Genomic DNA, 18,049 nt, shown 5'->3' with positions numbered 1-18,049 from the left:
ACCTGGGTGTGATAACCAAAACCTACCTAGATCTCAAGGTAAGGATAGACACTCCTGAAGGTTTGGGAAGTTGGAGTTTCACCCATGAAAGTGATTTAAGAAATGAGAGCTGAAATAAGAGGATTAGAAGGACAAGGAAAGGAGAACGTCCTTTCCAATCTCCCTTTTTGTAGCTTTCCCGTATTCTTTATAATTCTCCTGATTTTCTTTTATATTATCTGCCCTGTAAGTGCTAAATGCTTCTTTTTTAAGTTTCAATTTTCATCTAATCTCCCTATTCACCCATGGAATCCCAGCCTTTGATGCACTCCCATTCTCCCTTATGGAATGTATTTGATTTGTACCCTTTCCATCTCCAGTTTAAATTATTTCCCATTACAGTTATCTACAGTTCTAGTTACCCGCTTTTCCTTCTGTTTAATCGGGGTCCGGTCAGTTTTTGTCTCATCGCAGTTTGACCTTTCCAGTTGAATACCCTTGTTCTTGACCTTTCCATTCTTACACTGAGCCTAGTCATATTGTGGTCACTGTTTCCCAAAAGTCTATCTCCTCGTAGGCCACTGACTTACTAAACTTCATTACTCAGATCCAGCTCAAACAGTGCTTCCTTCCTTGTTGGAGTAGCAACATTTGACTGAGAACTGTATGTAACGCAATGTACTGTATCTGTAATCTGTAATGACTGTAATGCAATGAGGCACCTTAGGGTGTCATGAACTGTATGCACCATGTATGGTGTGTAACTGTATTGTTTGTATCGGGACTTTTGGATTGCACTGTATGTAACGTTACAAATTGTGTGACCTGTATTACATTGTTTGAAGTGTGATTCGAATTGTATTGTATGTACCCCTACAAATTTTATGAATAAAGTATATTTTTGAAACAAAAAAAACATTTGACTGAGAACAGTCCTGTACACACTGCAAAATAAAAACATTCCTTTTCTCACCACAGGCAGTTCTCCTAACGCAGTCTATTTTTTGGAAAATTAAAAATCTCCTACAATTATAGAATCATAGAATCTTACTGCACAGAAGAAGGCCACTCGGCCCATCATACCTATGCCAGCTCTTTGAAAGAGCCATCCAATTAGTCCCACTCCCCCCGCTCTTTCCCCATAATTTTCCGTTTTCAAATATTTATCTAATTCCTTTTTGAAAGTTACTATTGAATCTGCTTCCACCAGCCTCTCAGGCAGTGTGTTCCAGATCTGGACAAAATCCAGGCTTGGGCTGATAAGTGGCAAGTTACATTCATGCCAGACAAGTGCCAGGCAATGACCATCTCCAACAAGAGAGAGTCTAACCACCTCCCCTTGACATTCAACGGTATTACCATCGCCGAATCTCCCACCATCAACATCCTGGGGGTCACCATTGACCAGAAACTTAACTGGACCACCCATATAAATACTGTGGCTACAAGAGCAGGTCAGAGGCTGGGTATTCTGTGGCGAGTGACTCAACTCCTGACTCCCCAAAGCCTTTCCACCATCTACAAGGCACAAGTCAGGAGTGTGATGGAATACTCTCCACTTGCCTGGATGAGTGCAGCTCCAACAACACTCTAGAAGCTCGACACCATCCAGGACAAAGCAGCCTGCTTGATTGGCACCTCATCCACCACCCTAAACATTCACTCCCTTCACCACCGGCACACCGTGGCTGCAGTGTGCACCATCCACAGGATACACTGCAGCAACTCGCCAAGGCTTCTTCGACAGCACCTCCCAAACCCGCGACCTCTACCACTTAGAAGGACAAGGGCAGCAGGCACATGGGAACAACACCACCTGCACGTTCCCCTCCAAGTCACACACCATCCCGACTTGGAAATATATCGCCGTTCCTTCATCGTCGCTGGGTCAAAATCCTGGAACTCCCATCCTAACAGCACTGTGGGAGAACCTTCACCACACGGACTGCAGCGTTTCAAGAAGGCGGCTCACCACCACCTTCTCAAGGGCAATTAGGGATGGGCAATAAATGCTGGTCTCGCCAGCAACGCCCACATCCCATGAATGAATAAAAAGATCATAACCGCTCGCTGCGTAAAAGAAATTCTCATGTCCCCACTGGTTCTTTTGGCAATTACCTTAAATCTGTGTCCTCTGGTTACCGACCCTCCTGCCAGTGAATGCAGTTTCTCCTTATCTACTCTATTAAAGCCCCTCATAATTTTGAACACCTGCATTAAATCTCCCCTTAACCTTCTCTGCTCTAAGGAGAATAATCTCAGCTTCTCCAGTCTCGCCACATAACTGAAGTCCCTTGTCCTAATTCTAATAATTTATTTTTTGAAGTATTCCTGTACTTGTTTAATGGCCTAACAACAGTGAGAGATGGTAATTTCTTTTGTTTCAGGATGTATTTGATTAGTAAACTCCCCAATCACCAGAGACAGCTTCAAACAAAACAAACAACATGTATCTCCAAATTACATTGTGCACAGAATTACAGACAGTCAGCAGTGAGATATTGGCTAGAATCTAATCAAGGGATTTGGATGCTTTATATATAGAATCACGGCTACTTTGGAGTGTAGAAACATAGGAACAGGAGGAGGCCATTCAGCCCCTCGAACCTGTTCCAACAGTCAATTAGATCATGGCTGATCTGTATCTTAACTCCATCTACCCGCCTTGGTTCCATAACCCTTAATACCCTCACCCAACAAAAATCTATCAATCTCAGTTTTGAAATTTTCAATTGACCCCCGGCCTCATTAAAACCCTCAGCTTTTGGGGGAGAGAGTTCCAGATTCCCACTCCCCTTTGTGTGAAGAAGTGCTTCCTGACATCACCCCTGAACGGCCGAGCTCTAATTTTAAGGTTATGCCCCCTTGTTCTGGACTCTCCCACCAGAGGAAATAGTTTCTATCCACCCAATCAAATCCTTTAACCATGTTAAACACTTCAATTTGATCACACCTTAATCTTCTATATTGATGTGAATACAAGCCTAGTCCGTGCATCGTGTACTCATAATTTAACCCTTTCAGCCCTGGTATGAGCGTGTTAGAGATTGGAATCTAATCGAGGGGTTCGGGGGGTTTATATATAGAATCACAGATACCCGGGAGTGAGTTACAGACAGTAAGTTTGAAGATGATGAATGAAAAGAATGTTTACACTGAGATCAGAGAAACACAGGAATTGAATTTGTTTACAGTTTTTTCAGTTTCCGCATTGATCAAAACTTCTCTCTAATCCTCCTACTCCCGAAACAAGAGGGGCAGGAAAACGGGAGCATGAGCCGGTCCATTTACAGCCGTAGTGTCACTCTGTACAGAGGGAGTGCTCTATAAACAGGGAGTGTTCTATACACAGGGAGTGCTCTATACAGAGGGACTGTTCTATACAGAGGGACTGTTCTATACAGAGGGACTGTTCTATACAGAGGGACTGTTCCATACAGAGGGACTGTTCTATACAGAGGGACTGTTCTACACAGAGGGACTGTTCTATACACAGGGAGTGTTCTATACACAGGGACTGTTCTATACAGAGGGACTGTTCTATACACAGAGACTATTCTATACAGAGGGACTGTTCTATACACAGAGACTGTTCTATACAGAGGGACTGTTCCATACAGAGGGAGTGTTCTATACACAGAGGGACTGTTCTATACAGAGGGACTGTTCTATACACAGGGACTGTTCTATACAGAGGGACTGTTCTATACACAGAGACTGTTCTATACACAGGGACTGTTCTATACAGAGGGACTGTTCTATACAGAGGGACTGTTCTATACAGAGGGACTGTTCTATACAGAGGGACTGTTCTATACACAGGGACTGTTCTATACACAGGGAGTGTTCTATACAGAGGGACTGTTCTATACAGAGGGACTGTTCTATACACAGGGACTGTTCTATACACAGAGACTGTTCTATACACAGGGAGTGTTCTATACACAGGGACTGTTCTATACACAGGGACTGTTCTATACACAGGGACTGTTCTATATGGAGGGACTGTTCTATACAGAGGGACTGTTCTACACAGAGGGACTGTTCTATACAGAGGGACTGTTCTATACACAGGGACTGTTCTATACACAGGGACTGTTCTATACACAGGGACTGTTCTATACACAGGGACTGTTCTACACAGAGGGACTGTTCTACACAGAGGGACTGTTCTACACAGAGGGACTGTTCTATACAGAGGGACTGTTCTACACAGAGGGACTGTTCTATACACAGGGACTGTTCTATACAGAGGGAGTGTTCTATACACAGGGACTGTTCTCTACAGAGGGACTGTTCTATACAGAGGGACTGTTCTACACAGAGGGACTGTTCTATACACAGGGACTGTTCTACACAGAGGGACTGTTCTATACACAGGGACTGTTCTACACAGAGGGACTGTTCTATACACAGAGACTGTTCTATACACAGGGACTGTTCTACACAGAGGGACTGTTCTATACACAGGGACTGTTCTATACAGAGGGACTGTTCTATACACAGGGACTGTTCTACACAGAGGGACTGTTCTATACACAGGGACTGTTCTATACAGAGGGACTGTTCTATACACAGGGACTGTTCTACACAGAGGGACTGTTCTATACACAGGGACTGTTCTACACAGAGGGACTGTTCTACACAGAGGGACTGTTCTACACACAGGGACTGTTCTACACAGAGGGACTGTTCTATACACAGAGACTGTTCTATACACAGGGACTGTTCTACACAGAGGGACTGTTCTATACACAGGGACTGTTCTATACACAGGGACTGTTCTATACAGAGGGACTGTTCTACACAGAGGAACTGTTCTATACAGAGGGACTGTTCTATACACAGGGACTGTTCTATACACAGGGACTGTTCTATACACAGGGAGTGTTCTATACACAGGGACTGTTCTATACACAGGGACTGTTCTATACACAGGGACTGTTCTATACAGAGGGACTGTTCTATACACAGGGACTGTTCTACACAGAGGGACTGTTCTACACAGAGGGACTGTTCTATACACAGGGACTGTTCTATACACAGGGACTGTTCTATACACAGGGACTGTTCTACACAGAGGGACTGTTCTATACAGAGGGACTGTTCTATACACAGGGAGTGTTCTATACACAGGGACTGTTCTATACACAGGGAGTGTTCTACACAGAGGGACTGTTCTATACACAGGGACTGTTCTCTACAGAGGGACTGTTCTATACACAGGGAGTGTTCTATACACAGGGACTGTTCTATACACAGGGACTGTTCTCTACAGAGGGACTGTTCTACACAGAGGGACTGTTCTATACACAGGGAGTGTTCTATACACAGGGACTGTTCTATACACAGGGAGTGTTCTACACAGAGGGACTGTTCTATACACAGGGACTGTTCTCTTCAGAGGGACTGTTCTATACACAGGGAGTGTTCTATACACAGGGACTGTTCTATACAGAGGGACTGTTCTATACACAGGGACTGTTCTATACAGAGGGACTGTTCTATACACAGGGACTGTTCTATACAGAGGGACTGTTCTATACAGAGGGACTGTTCTATACAGAGGGACTGTTCTACACAGGGGGACTGTTCTATACAGAGGGACTGTTCTACACAGAGGGACTGTTCTACACAGAGGGACTGTTCTATACAGAGGGACTGTTCTACACAGAGGGACTGTTCTATACAGAGGGACTGTTCTACACAGAGGGACTGTTCTATACAGAGGGACTGTTCTACACAGAGGGACTGTTCTATACAGAGGGACTGTTCTATACACGGGGACTGTTCTATACAGAGGGACTGTTCTATACACAGGGACTGTTCTATACACAGGGACTGTTCTACACAGAGGGACTGTTCTATACAGAGGGACTGTTCTATACACAGGGACTGTTCTATACAGAGGGACTGTTCTATACACAGGGACTGTTCTATACACAGGGACTGTTCTATACAGAGGGACTGTTCTATACAGAGGGACTGTTCTATACACAGGGACTGTTCTATACACAGGGACTGTTCTACACAGAGGGACTGTTCTATACAGAGAGACTGTTCTATACAGAGGGACTGTTCTATACAGAGGGACTGTTCTATACACAGGGACTGTTCTATACAGAGGGACTGTTCTATACACAGGGACTGTTCTATACACAGGGACTGTTCTATACAGAGGGACTGTTCTATACACAGGGACTGTTCTATACACAGGGACTGTTCTATACACAGGGACTGTTCTATACAGAGGGACTGTTCTATACACAGGGACTGTTCTATACAGAGGGACTGTTCTATACACAGGGACTGTTCTATACACAGGGACTGTTCTATACAGAGGGACTGTTCTATACACAGGGACTGTTCTATACACAGGGACTGTTCTATACAGAGGGACTGTTCTATACACAGGGACTGTTCTACACAGAGGGACTGTTCTATACACAGGGACTGTTCTATACAGAGGGACTGTTCTATACACAGGGACTGTTCTATACACAGGGACTGTTCTATACAGAGGGACTGTTCTATACAGAGGGACTGTTCTATACACAGGGACTGTTCTATACAGAGGGACTGTTCTATACAGAGGGACTGTTCTATACACAGGGACTGTTCTATACAGAGGGACTGTTCTATACACAGGGACTGTTCTATACACAGGGACTGTTCTACACAGAGGGACTGTTCTACACAGAGGGACTGTTCTATACAGAGGGACTGTTCTATACAGAGGGACTGTTCTATACACAGGGACTGTTCTATACAGAGGGACTGTTCTATACACAGGGACTGTTCTATACACAGGGACTGTTCTACACAGAGGGACTGTTCTATACACTGGGACTGTTCTATATGGAGGGACTGTTCTATACAGAGGGACTGTTCTATACACAGGGACTGTTCTATACAGAGGGACTGTTCTACACAGAGGGACTGCTCTATACACAGGGACTGTTCTATACAGAGGGACTGTTCTGTACACAGGGACTGTTCTATACATTATGGATCATATTTTCTCTATTCATTTCTACCCAGTTTCCCCTGGGGATGAGCACAAGATACAAAACCTTTCCAGCTCACTGATGGTTTAATGTGTAACGAGACCGTGTGTTGAACCCGACCAACCAGAATGCATCAGCCCGCAATGTTAACTAGCCCACAACCATTGGCCTTCGTGCTCCTCGGCCGGGGGAGGTGTGCAGCCAAGGTCACTTCGTACCCCCACTAGCCAGTGAGCCCCACTGGAAAGTGTGCACTTGTGCATGTACATGTTTGTCTGCATGTGTGTGCATGTGTATGTTTGTGTGCATGTGCGTGCATTTTTGCCTGCATGTGTGCATGTGTGTGCATGTGAAGTCAATGGAAATAAAAGTCGGAAGAGATGTAAAATGGGCTGCCGACTCGCTATCGCACAAAGTCAAGATCAACCCCACCGCCTTCACAAGGGAAAAAGGAAAATCTAAAAATCAAAAGGAATCTGTGTTTGAGCAGAGCCAACCGTTCGAAGAGCTGCCTGTTTGGTTCTTGATATTCTGCTGCCACCGTGTGGTGCTTTTGTGAGTTGCCGGTGACAATGAACAACTCAACTCCTCGTTTTCTATATTTTATCTTTGAAAAAATCTCCTGCATCTTTTCTATAATTATTTGGAATTTTTCAACAGCTGCCAAAAATCGGTAAGAAGAATATAAATGGAGGAAATTTGGCAGAAATCGGAGAACAAAATAATTCTGTTGCATGGATTGAAAGGACCGTGTGTGATGAGGAGCATTGGTATCATACAATCATAGAATCATAGAAAGGTTACAGCCCGGAAGGAGGCCGTTCGGCCCAGCGAGTCCGTGCCGGCTCTATGCAAGAGCAATCCAGCTAGTCCCACTGCCCCGCCTTATCCTCGCAGCCTTTGCACATTTTTTCGTTTCAAGTACTTATCCAGTTCCCTTTTGAAGGCCATGATTGAATCTGCCTCCATCAGTGTTCACTCAGTGAGTGTGAGTGTGTGTGGTAAGGAGCATCAGTGTTCACTCAGTGAGTGTGAGTGAGTGTGGTAAGGAGCATCAGTGTTCACTCAGTGAGTGTGTGAGTGTGGTAAAGAGCATCAGTGTTCACTCAGTGAGTGTGTGAGTGTGGTAAGGAGCATCAGTGTTCACTCAGTGAGTGTGTGTGTGTGGTAAGGAGCATCAGTGCTCACTCAGTGAGTGAGTGTGAGTGTGATAAGGAGCATCAGTGTTCACTCAGTGAGTGTGAGTGTGAGTGTGGTAAGGAGCATCAGTGTTCACTCAGTGAGTGTGAGTGTGAGTGTGGTAAGGAGCATCAGTGTCCACTCAGTGAGTGTGAGTGAGTGTGGTAAGGAGCATCAGTGTTCACTCAGTGAGTGTGAGTGAGTGTGATAAGGAGCATTCTCTTGTGAATATGTGCACGTTTGTGTGCAAAAGGCAGATTCGTTAACAGGAATATTTTCGGAGCGAGGCGAGAGTGCAGGTTTTGGGAAGCTGGAAGCTCTGTGTCCAATCAAAAGACAAAGGTCCTGACACTCAGCTGCCTTTCCTGGGCCCAGTGCTTGCCGACATTATCGACTACCCACATTGCTCTGGTAACGTCCTTTCTCTCCCTTTCAAAACTGTCCCCTGCTCAAAGAGCCCACCCTTGACCCATTCATCCTTTCCATCTACCAGCCCACCTCTAGCCTCCCCTTCCTCGGTAAGGTCATTGGATGTGTTTTCACCTCCTCCCACACTGCTCACCTCACCTATAACTAACTCCCTGTTCAAATCCCTTCAGTCTGGTCAAAGTCCCTAACAACATTCCCTGTGACCGAGTGCTGGACTTCCTTGTCCTCCTTGACCTCTCTGTGACCTCCTACATGGTCGACCATGCCACTCTCCTCCACGGGAATGCCCTTGATTGGCTGCACTCCTACCTGTCCCAATTCAGCCTGCACATCTCCATCAATACCCTCTCCTTCAGCTCCTGCACTGTCAACTCCAGTGTCCTCCAAGGATTCATCCTCGGCCCCTGCTTCTTGCTGGCCCTCAGTGATGTTATTTGCTGCCATGAGATCAGCTTCCATAAGTCGCCGGAAGACAATTGAGATGTTTAAGGATATCATCTCTACTTTACTTCCCAAATATGGCTCAGTGGGCAGCACTCGTGCCTCTGAGTCAGAAGGTCGTGGGTTCGAATCCCAATCCAGAGACTTGAGCACATAATCCAGGTTGACACTCCCAGTGTAGTACGGAGGGAGTGCTGCACTGGGAGTGTCTTTCAGATGAGATGTTAAACCAAGGCCTCATCTGCCCTCTCAGGTAGATGTAAAAGGTCCCAAGGCACTATTTTGCAGGAGAGTTTTCCTCGGTGTCCTGGGCCAATATTTATCCCTCAACTAACATCACTAAAAAACAGATGATCTGGTCATTTATCTTATCGCTGTTTGTGGGAGCTTGCTGTAGGCAAATTGGTTGCTGCATTTCCTACATTACAACAGTGACTACACTGCAAAAAGTACTTCATTGGCTGAGAATGAGGTTGGGACGTCATGAGGTTGTGAAAGGCGCTATATAAATGCAAGTTCTTTCTTTCTTTTAGCTACCTCCACCTTCCTTAGAGCAGCTTTCACAGCCTCCAGCACCAAAGATTGCGGTTCTTTGTCGCTGTAGCAAGGCCTCCAAGGAGTCACGAACCAAATGAGGGAGCCTGAGGGGCCAGACACCATCGAGCAGATTCCTCCCAAATCTATACTTTCACACCTCACTTCCGTGTAAGGCAGAAGAATAGCGAAGTCCTGTTTAACGGCGAGCAGCAGCCCTTTAAGCGCTGCTGGTTGGCACAATTTTTGCAACTCCCAGCCGACCAAAATGGAGCCCGCCTCCCTGGGCACAGGAAATGAAGGAGAGGGGCCTTTGGGTGCTGATCGGCCTGCTCTTTGTTTTTAACACTGTGTGTTTTTATTTGAGGGATTGGATCTCCCTACAAGTTGAGAAGTGAAGAGTTGTGGAGAGCAGATGGTGGTAAAAAAGCACCTGCTTCACATTCAAATAAAGTCACTGCCCTGCTTTGCCTGAATATATTCAAGCAGGTAACAAAAGCCTGAAAGTTTCTCAAATATTGTCCTCTAATTCCGGCCTCTTGCGCATCCCCGATTTTCATCGCTCCACCATTGGCGGCCGTCCCTTCAGCTGCCTCGGCCCTAAGCTCTGGAATTCCCTCCCTAAACCTCTCCGCCTCTCTCTCCTCCTTTAAGACGCTCCTTAAAACCTACCTCGTCACCTGTCTTAATATCTGTAATGTGGCTCAGTGTCAAATTTTGTCTGATTACATATAAATACTGTGGCTGCAAGAGCAGGTCAGAGGCTGGGTATTCTGTGGCGAGTGACTCACCTCCTGACTCCCCAAAGCCTTTCCACCATCTACAAGGCATAAGTCAGGAGTGTGATGGAATACTCTCCACTTGCCTGGATGAGTGCAGCTCCAACAACACTCAAGAAGCTCGACACCATCCAGGACAAAGCAGCCCGCTTGATTGGCACCCCATCCACCACCCTAAACATTCACTCCCTTCACCACCGGCGCACTGTGGCTGCAGTGTGTACCATCCACAGGATGCACTGTGGCAACTCGCCAAGGCTTCATCGACAGCACCTCCCAAACCCGCGACCTCTACCACCTAGAAGGACAAGAGCAGCAGGCACATGGGAACAAGACCACCTGCACGTTCCCCTCCAAGTCACACACCATCCCGACTTGGAAATATATCGCCGTTCCTTCATCGTCGCTGGGTCAAAATCCTGGAACTCCCTTCCTAACAGCACTGTGGGAGAACCGTCACCACACGGACTGCAGCGGTTCAAGAAGGCGGCTCACCACCACCTTCTCAAGGGGCAATTAGGGATGGGCAATAAATGCCGGCCTTGCCAGCGACGCCCACATCCCACGAACGAATTTTTAAAAATTACACTCCTGTGAAGTGCCTTGGGACGTTTTACTCCGTTAAAGGTGCTATATAAATGCAAGTTGTTTTGTTCTTTTTTCTACATATAATATTGCAGTTTGACATTCCATTAGTCACATTGCTCCCTCCATCTCCGCAGTTAGAGGATGATTCACCACAGCGTCTCTCCTAGATTTCTGTTCTTTTCCCTTCCTGTACAAGTCTAGACAAACATTTAAATTTATTCCCAACCACCCCCCGCCCCCCAACTTTGGCCTTTTCAAAGCTAATTTCGAAACGGGGCAATGATGGGAATTTCGGGGAAAACCCGTGAGTTTGTTTCGAGTCGAACCTGTGGCAATTGGGTCGAGAGATTCCAACGGTTTGAATTATTCATGACATGCAGAGGCAAGACCCACAAATCATTGACAAGTATGTTCCCTCGAGTCATAAACATTCATAAGGATTCTTCCCAGCTACAAAGGCTCTGAAAATCTGACTTGGAGTTTTGCCAAATTATGAAACTCAATTCCTTTGGCATCTATTGCTTGTGGGGGCGGGGGAGGGGGATTTTAACCCAACGCCCCCAGTGGGAATAGGACGGGTGGACAGTTACAAACCGCCCAGGTTACTTACCCGCCCTTCACCCACCCAGATTCCACCGACCGCCATCTTAAACCCCGAGCTTCTGGACGGGCGTTTGAACCTCCCACCGCCCGTCCCCTGTCCCCCGCCCACCCCACACACTCAAAGCCAGCGGGCAACTTCTTTAAATATGCAGATCAGCGTCCAATTATGTCATCGGGCCCCGACTGCAATTTTAACTCAGACCTGAGCGAGGAGTCGCTGTGCCCTTCCTGCCAACAACAACTTGCATTTATATAGCGCCTTTAACGGAGTAAAATGTCCCCAAGGCGCTTCACAGGAGTGATTATCAGACAAAATTTGACACCGAGCCACATAAGGGGATATTAGGACAGAGGACTGGTCAAAGAGGTAGGTCTTAAGGAGAGTTTTTAAAGGAGGAGAGAGAGGCGGAGGGGTTTAGGGAAGGGAATTCCAGAGTTTAGGGCCGAGGCAGCTGAAGGCACGGCCGCCAATGGTGGAGCGATGAAAATTGGGGATGAAGAGAGTCGACACCAGCCGGGAAGATGAAGAGGCTCAAACAGGTATGTTTCCTTTATGGGGCCAGAAGGAGCAGGCATGCTCCTCCGGGCCTCACAGGGAAAACTTAAGCCTCACCTCCCATGGACTGCCCCCCTCCCCCCACACTTTTCCCTCCCGCAAGACCCCTTTCCCCCTGAGCGTGCATGGCTGCCTGATTTTCCGGAAGCCGGCAGGCGCTTCCCGCCCATCCCGGGCAGGAATTGGACCAGCTGCATGTTAATGAGGCCTGGGAATTAAAATAGCCGCGGTGTCATTCCTGATACAATGAGTGAGTCACCTCTCCAACCAGAAGCTGCCCGGATTTAAAATCATGGCCAGAGACTTCGGCAATATTTTACAGATAGGGATCAATGCAAATTTTAGAACAAGAAGGAAAAGAACTGTAAAGATTTGTTGGTTGTTTTTTATTTGATCCACTGCTGTGCCGTGGATTCCATCTTGAATATTGGAATCTAAAAGGGACTGTCAGAAACCATCTCACTTCAGATAACATCTGGGATCGGGACCTTGGACTCTACAGTCACACCATTAACCAGTGGGTTTACCCCCCCATTAACATTACTGGGGTTATACATCTATTGACTGTAGTACAATCGATCACATCTCCATTAATATTACTATAGTTTACACCCTCCACCTCCATTAACTGTAGTATAGTTCCACACCGATTAATGTTAGTAGTTTACATACCCCCGTTATCACACTCCCACCAATTGGTGCAGTCACACCCCGTTAACTGCAGTGCAATTTACACACACCTCTATTAACTGCAGTGCAATTTACACACACCTCTATTAACTGTAGTACAATTTACGCACCCCTATTGACTGTAGTACAAATTACACACCCCTATTGACTGTAGTACAAATTACACACTCCTATTGACTGTAGTACAATTTACACACCCCTATTGACTGTAGTACAAATTACACACCCCTATTGACTGTAGTACAATTTACACACCCCTATTGACTGTAGTACAATTTACACACCCCTATTGACTGTAGTACAATTTACACACCCCTATTGACTGTAGTACAATCACTCACATCTACATTAATATTAGTACAATTTACACCCTCTCCATCAACTGTAGTACACACCCCACGTTAACTGTAGTGCAGTCATACACTCTAGTAACTGTAGTACAGTCACACACCCTTGTAACTGTAGTACAGTCACACCCCCATTAACTGTAGTACAATCACACCGCTAATAACTGTAGTACAGTCACACACATCCAGTGACTGTAGTAGTCACACACCCCCAATACTGTAGCACAGTCACACATACCCCTATTAACTGTAGTACAATCACACACATCCTCAGTAACTGTAGTATTGTCACACCCCCATTAACTGTAGTACACCGACACTACAGCATGTCAATGCAGTTTGAGTTTCGGCGGGCTGGGACGGAAGGAAAATGTCTTTCTTCGTTGTCACTTGTTTATAAGCAGCAATCGGAGGGGTTCTAGCGGCCACGGGGGGAGGGGGGGCGAATGGTGACTGAAGGCGGAAGGGCTGCCTGAAAGGACTTAGTGACAGATCATCACACTCGAACGAGGTGCGAACAGCTGCTTGACCTTCCCGGACGAGTCCACGCGCTTAATACGGTTTAAGTGGCACCTCTGTAATTAAGTCCGATGGTGATGGCAAATAGTTAGCATCATTTGTCCGATACAGGCGGCCGCCCCAATGAACGGGGACGGTGTAAGTGGTGGGGACTGTAGTTGACAGCGGTGCCTGTGCTGCATCCAGCTGCTGCCTCAGTGCCAGGGTTTCGACAGTTACCCTGTTCCTGTGGGCAGTAGCTCACTCCCGCTGGTTGCTGTGAGCAAGTTTCCTATCCCGTGTCGTCACTTTATTGGGCTGCATGTTGGTGTTGCCCTTTTCCCCTCATCCCTCCCCTGAACCGGTAGTTCTGTGTTGCTAGACCCTAGCTACGGCCAAGCACAGCTACGCCCAAGATCCTTGCTCACCGTAACTCTGTGAGCATTGGTCAGTTATTGGTCAGCCTTCAGCTGCCTCGGCCCTAAACTCTGGAATTCCCTTCCCTAAACCCCTCCGCCTCTCTCTCCTCCTTTAAAAACTCTCCTTAAGACCTACCTCTTTGACCAGTCCTCTGTCCTAATATCCCCTTATGTGGCTCGGTGTCAAATTTTGTCTGATAATCACTCCTGTGAAGCGCCTTGGGGACATTTTATTCCGTTAAAGGCGCTATATAAATGCAAGTTGTTGTTGGCAGGAAGGGCACAGCGACTCCTCGCTCAGGTCTGAGTTAAAATTGCAGTCGGGGCCCGATGACATAATTGGACGCTGATCTGCATATTTAAACCCTATTAACTGTAGTACAGTCACACACCCCCTTTAACTGTACTAAAGTCACACTCCCTCCCCCAACAGATCTTTAACATCCACCAGAACCATCGGACGAGGAAATCACTCAAGACAATAAACAGAAGGAAGTAACTGAAAACGTCACGTAACCACATAAGGTTCAGAGGTCAGTCAAATGACTCTGCAAAAAAATCCTCAGCCCTTTCTGATAAAGGGCCACTGCCGGACACACAACTCCTCAATAACTGACCAATGCTCACAGAGTTACGGTGAGCAAGGATCTTGGGCGTAGCTGTGCTTGGCCGTAGCTAGGGTCTAGCAACACAGAACTACCGGTTCAGGGGAGGGATGAGGGGAAAAGGGCAACACCAACATGCAGCCCAATAAAGTGACGACACGGGATAGGAAACTTGCTCACAGCAACCAGCGGGAGTGAGCTACTGCCCACAGGAACAGGGTAACTGTCGAAACCCTGGCACTGAGGCAGCAGCTGGATGCAGCACAGGCACCGCTGTCAACTACAGTCCCCACCACTTACACCGTCCCCGTTCATTGGGGCGGCCGCCTGTATCGGACAAATGATGCTAACTATTTGCCATCACCATCGGACTTAATTACAAAGGTGCCACTTAAACCGTATTAAGCGCGTGGACTCGTCCGGGAAGGTCAAGCAGCTGTTCGCACCTCGTTCGAGTGTGATGATCTGTCACTAAGTCCTTTCAGGCAGCCCTTCCGCCTTCAGTCACCATTCGCCCCCCCTCCCCCCGTGGCCTCTAGAACCCCCGTGATTGCTGCTTATAAACAAGTGACAACGAAGAAAGACATTTTCCTTCCGTCCCAGCCCGCCGAAACTCAAACTGCATTGACATGCTGTAGTGTCGGTGCCGATTTGCGCACAGCAAGATCCCACAAACAGCAATCAAACAAATGACCAGATAATCAGTTTGTTTAGTGATGTTTGGTTGTGGGATGAATATTGGCCAAGACACCGGGCAGAACTCCCCTACTCTTCTTCGAAATAGTGGCCGTGGGATCTTTTACGTCCACCTGAAAGACCAGGTGGGGGCCTCAGTTTAACGTCTCATCCGAAAGGCGGCACCTCCAACAGTGCAGCACTCCCTCAGTACTGGCACTGGGAGTGTCAGCCTGGATTATGGGCTCAAGTCTCTGGAGTGGGACTCGAACCCACGACCTTCTGACTCAGAGGTGAGAGAGTGATACCAACCGAGCCCCGGCTGACACCTAGGGGGGAGTTTTAACCCTTCCCCGAAGACAGGCAGGAGAGGGTTAATTCGCTAAATATGTGAAACCCGACCCCAAACCTCAGCTAATGCGCCTACTTCTGGTTTACCCACAGTGGGTTTCGGGGCGACCAAGTAAAACTGCTCTGGAGAGGCGGGTCCGCCATCATAATATTTAAATGTGGCTCCGTCCCTCTGATTTTGGAATCCATTTGAATTTAACATCTGGGAGGCGTGTTTCCCAGGGCTCGGGAATCCCAGCAGCTGAAGGGAGGCGAGAGATGCCGGATCCAGCAGGACCGTGCTTTTCCAGCACTGTTTGTGGGTCAGGAGGAGCAGGAGCGCTCCCCCCGATCAAATCTTCTGCCGCGATCTCCCTCCCTCCCCGTGATCTGCCCCCCAGCAATCTGCACCCCTCCCTGCGATCTGCACCCCTCCCCGCGATCTGCTCCCCCCCCCAACGATCTGACTCCAACACCCCCCCCCCCCATTACGCCCCAATCTTCTCTGATTGCTGCGGACCACACCCAAGGGTTCCCGGCTGTGGCCATGTATCGCAGGCGGGAAACAGAGTTAGATTCGGCTGGACTTCAGCCTTCCCGGCATTTCTGGGTTTCCCACCGCCCCGCAAACCCCGCGACCTGATCCCTCCCCACCTCTCCGTAAATATTGGGGCACTAAAATCTGCAACTATTTGCAGGAGATCCCCAGAAGTGTGTCAATATTTGCTGGTGATCCCCGCACATTTTTTTCTATTCATTCATGGGATGTGGGCGTTGCTGGCGAGGTCGGCATTTATTGCCCATCCCTAATTGCCCTTGAGAAGGTGGTGGTGAGCCGCCTTCTTGAACCACTGCAGTCCGTGTGGTGAAGGTTCTCCCACAGTGCTGTCAGGAAGGGAGTTCCAGGATTTTGACCCAGCGACGATGAAGGAACGGCGATATATTTCCAAGTCGGGATGGTGTGTGACTTGGAGGGGAACGTGCAGGTGGTGTTATTCCCATGTGCCTGCTGCCCTTGTCCTTCTAGGTGGTAGAGGTCGCGGGTTTGGGAGGTGCTGTCGAAGAAGCCTTGGCGAGTTGCTGCAGTGCATCCTGTGGATGGTACACACTGCAGCCACAGTGCGCCGGTGGTGAAGGGAGTGAATGTTTAAGGTGGTGGATGGGGTGCCAATCAAGCGGGCTGCTTTGTCCTGGACGGTGTCGAGCTTCTAGAGTGTTGTTGGAGCTGCACTCATCCAGGCAAGTGGAGAGTATTCCATCACACTCCTGACTTGTGCCTTGTAGATGGTGGAAAGGCTTTGGGGAGTCAGGAGGTGAGTCACTCGCCGCAGAATACCCAGCCTCTGACCTGCTCTTGTTGCCACAGTATTTATATGGCTGGTCCAGTTAAGTTTCTGGTCAATGGTGACCCCCAGGATGTTGATGGTGAGAGATTCGGTGATGGTAATGCTGTTGAATGTCAAGGGGAGGTGGTTAGACTTTCTCTTGTTGGAGATGGTCATTGCCTGGCACTTGTCTGGCGCGAATGTTACTTGCCACTTATCAGCCCAAGCCTGGATGTTGTCCAGGTCTTGCTGCATGCGGGCTCGGACTGCTTCATTATTTGAGGGGTTGCGAATGGAACTGAACACTGTGCAATCATCAGCGAACATCTCCATTTCTGAACTTATGATGGAGGGAAGGTCATTGATGAAGCAGATGAAGATGATTGGGCCTAGGACACTGCCCTGAGGAACTCCTGCAGCAATGTCTTGGGGTTGAGTTGATTGGCCTCCAACAACCACTACCATCTTTCTTTGTGCTTGGTATGACTCCAGCCACTGGAGAGTTTTCCCCCTAATTCCCATTGACTTCCATTTTACTAGGACTCCTTGGTGCCACACTCGGTCAAATGCTGCCTTGATGTCAAGGGCAATCACTCTCACCTCACCTCTGGAATTCAGCTCTTTTATCCCTGTTTGGACCAAGGCTGTAGTGAGGTCTGGAGCCGAGTGGTCCTGGCAGAACCCAAACTGATCTTCGATGAGCAGGTTATTGGTGAGTAAGTGCCGCTTGATAGCACTGTCGACGACACCTTCCATCACTTTGCTGATGATTGAGAGTAGACTGATGGGGCGGTAATTGGCCAGATTGGATTTGTCCTGCTTTTTGTGGACAGGACATACCTGGGCAATTTTCCACATTGTCGGGTGGATGCCAGTGTTGTAGCTGTACTGGAACAGCTTGGCTAGAGGCGCAGCTAGTTCCGGAGCACAAGTCTTCAGCACTACAGCTGGGATGTTGTCGGGGCCCATAGCCTTTGTTGTATCCAGTGCACTCAGCCGTTTCTTGATATCACGTGGAGTGAATCGAATTGGCTGAAGACTGGCTTCTGTGATGGTGGGGATATC

This window comes from Heptranchias perlo, chromosome 27, assembly GCF_035084215.1.
Source record: "Heptranchias perlo isolate sHepPer1 chromosome 27, sHepPer1.hap1, whole genome shotgun sequence".
In the NCBI taxonomy this organism is placed as follows: domain Eukaryota; kingdom Metazoa; phylum Chordata; class Chondrichthyes; order Hexanchiformes; family Hexanchidae; genus Heptranchias; species Heptranchias perlo.
Note: the sequence above shows the minus strand (reverse complement) of the source record.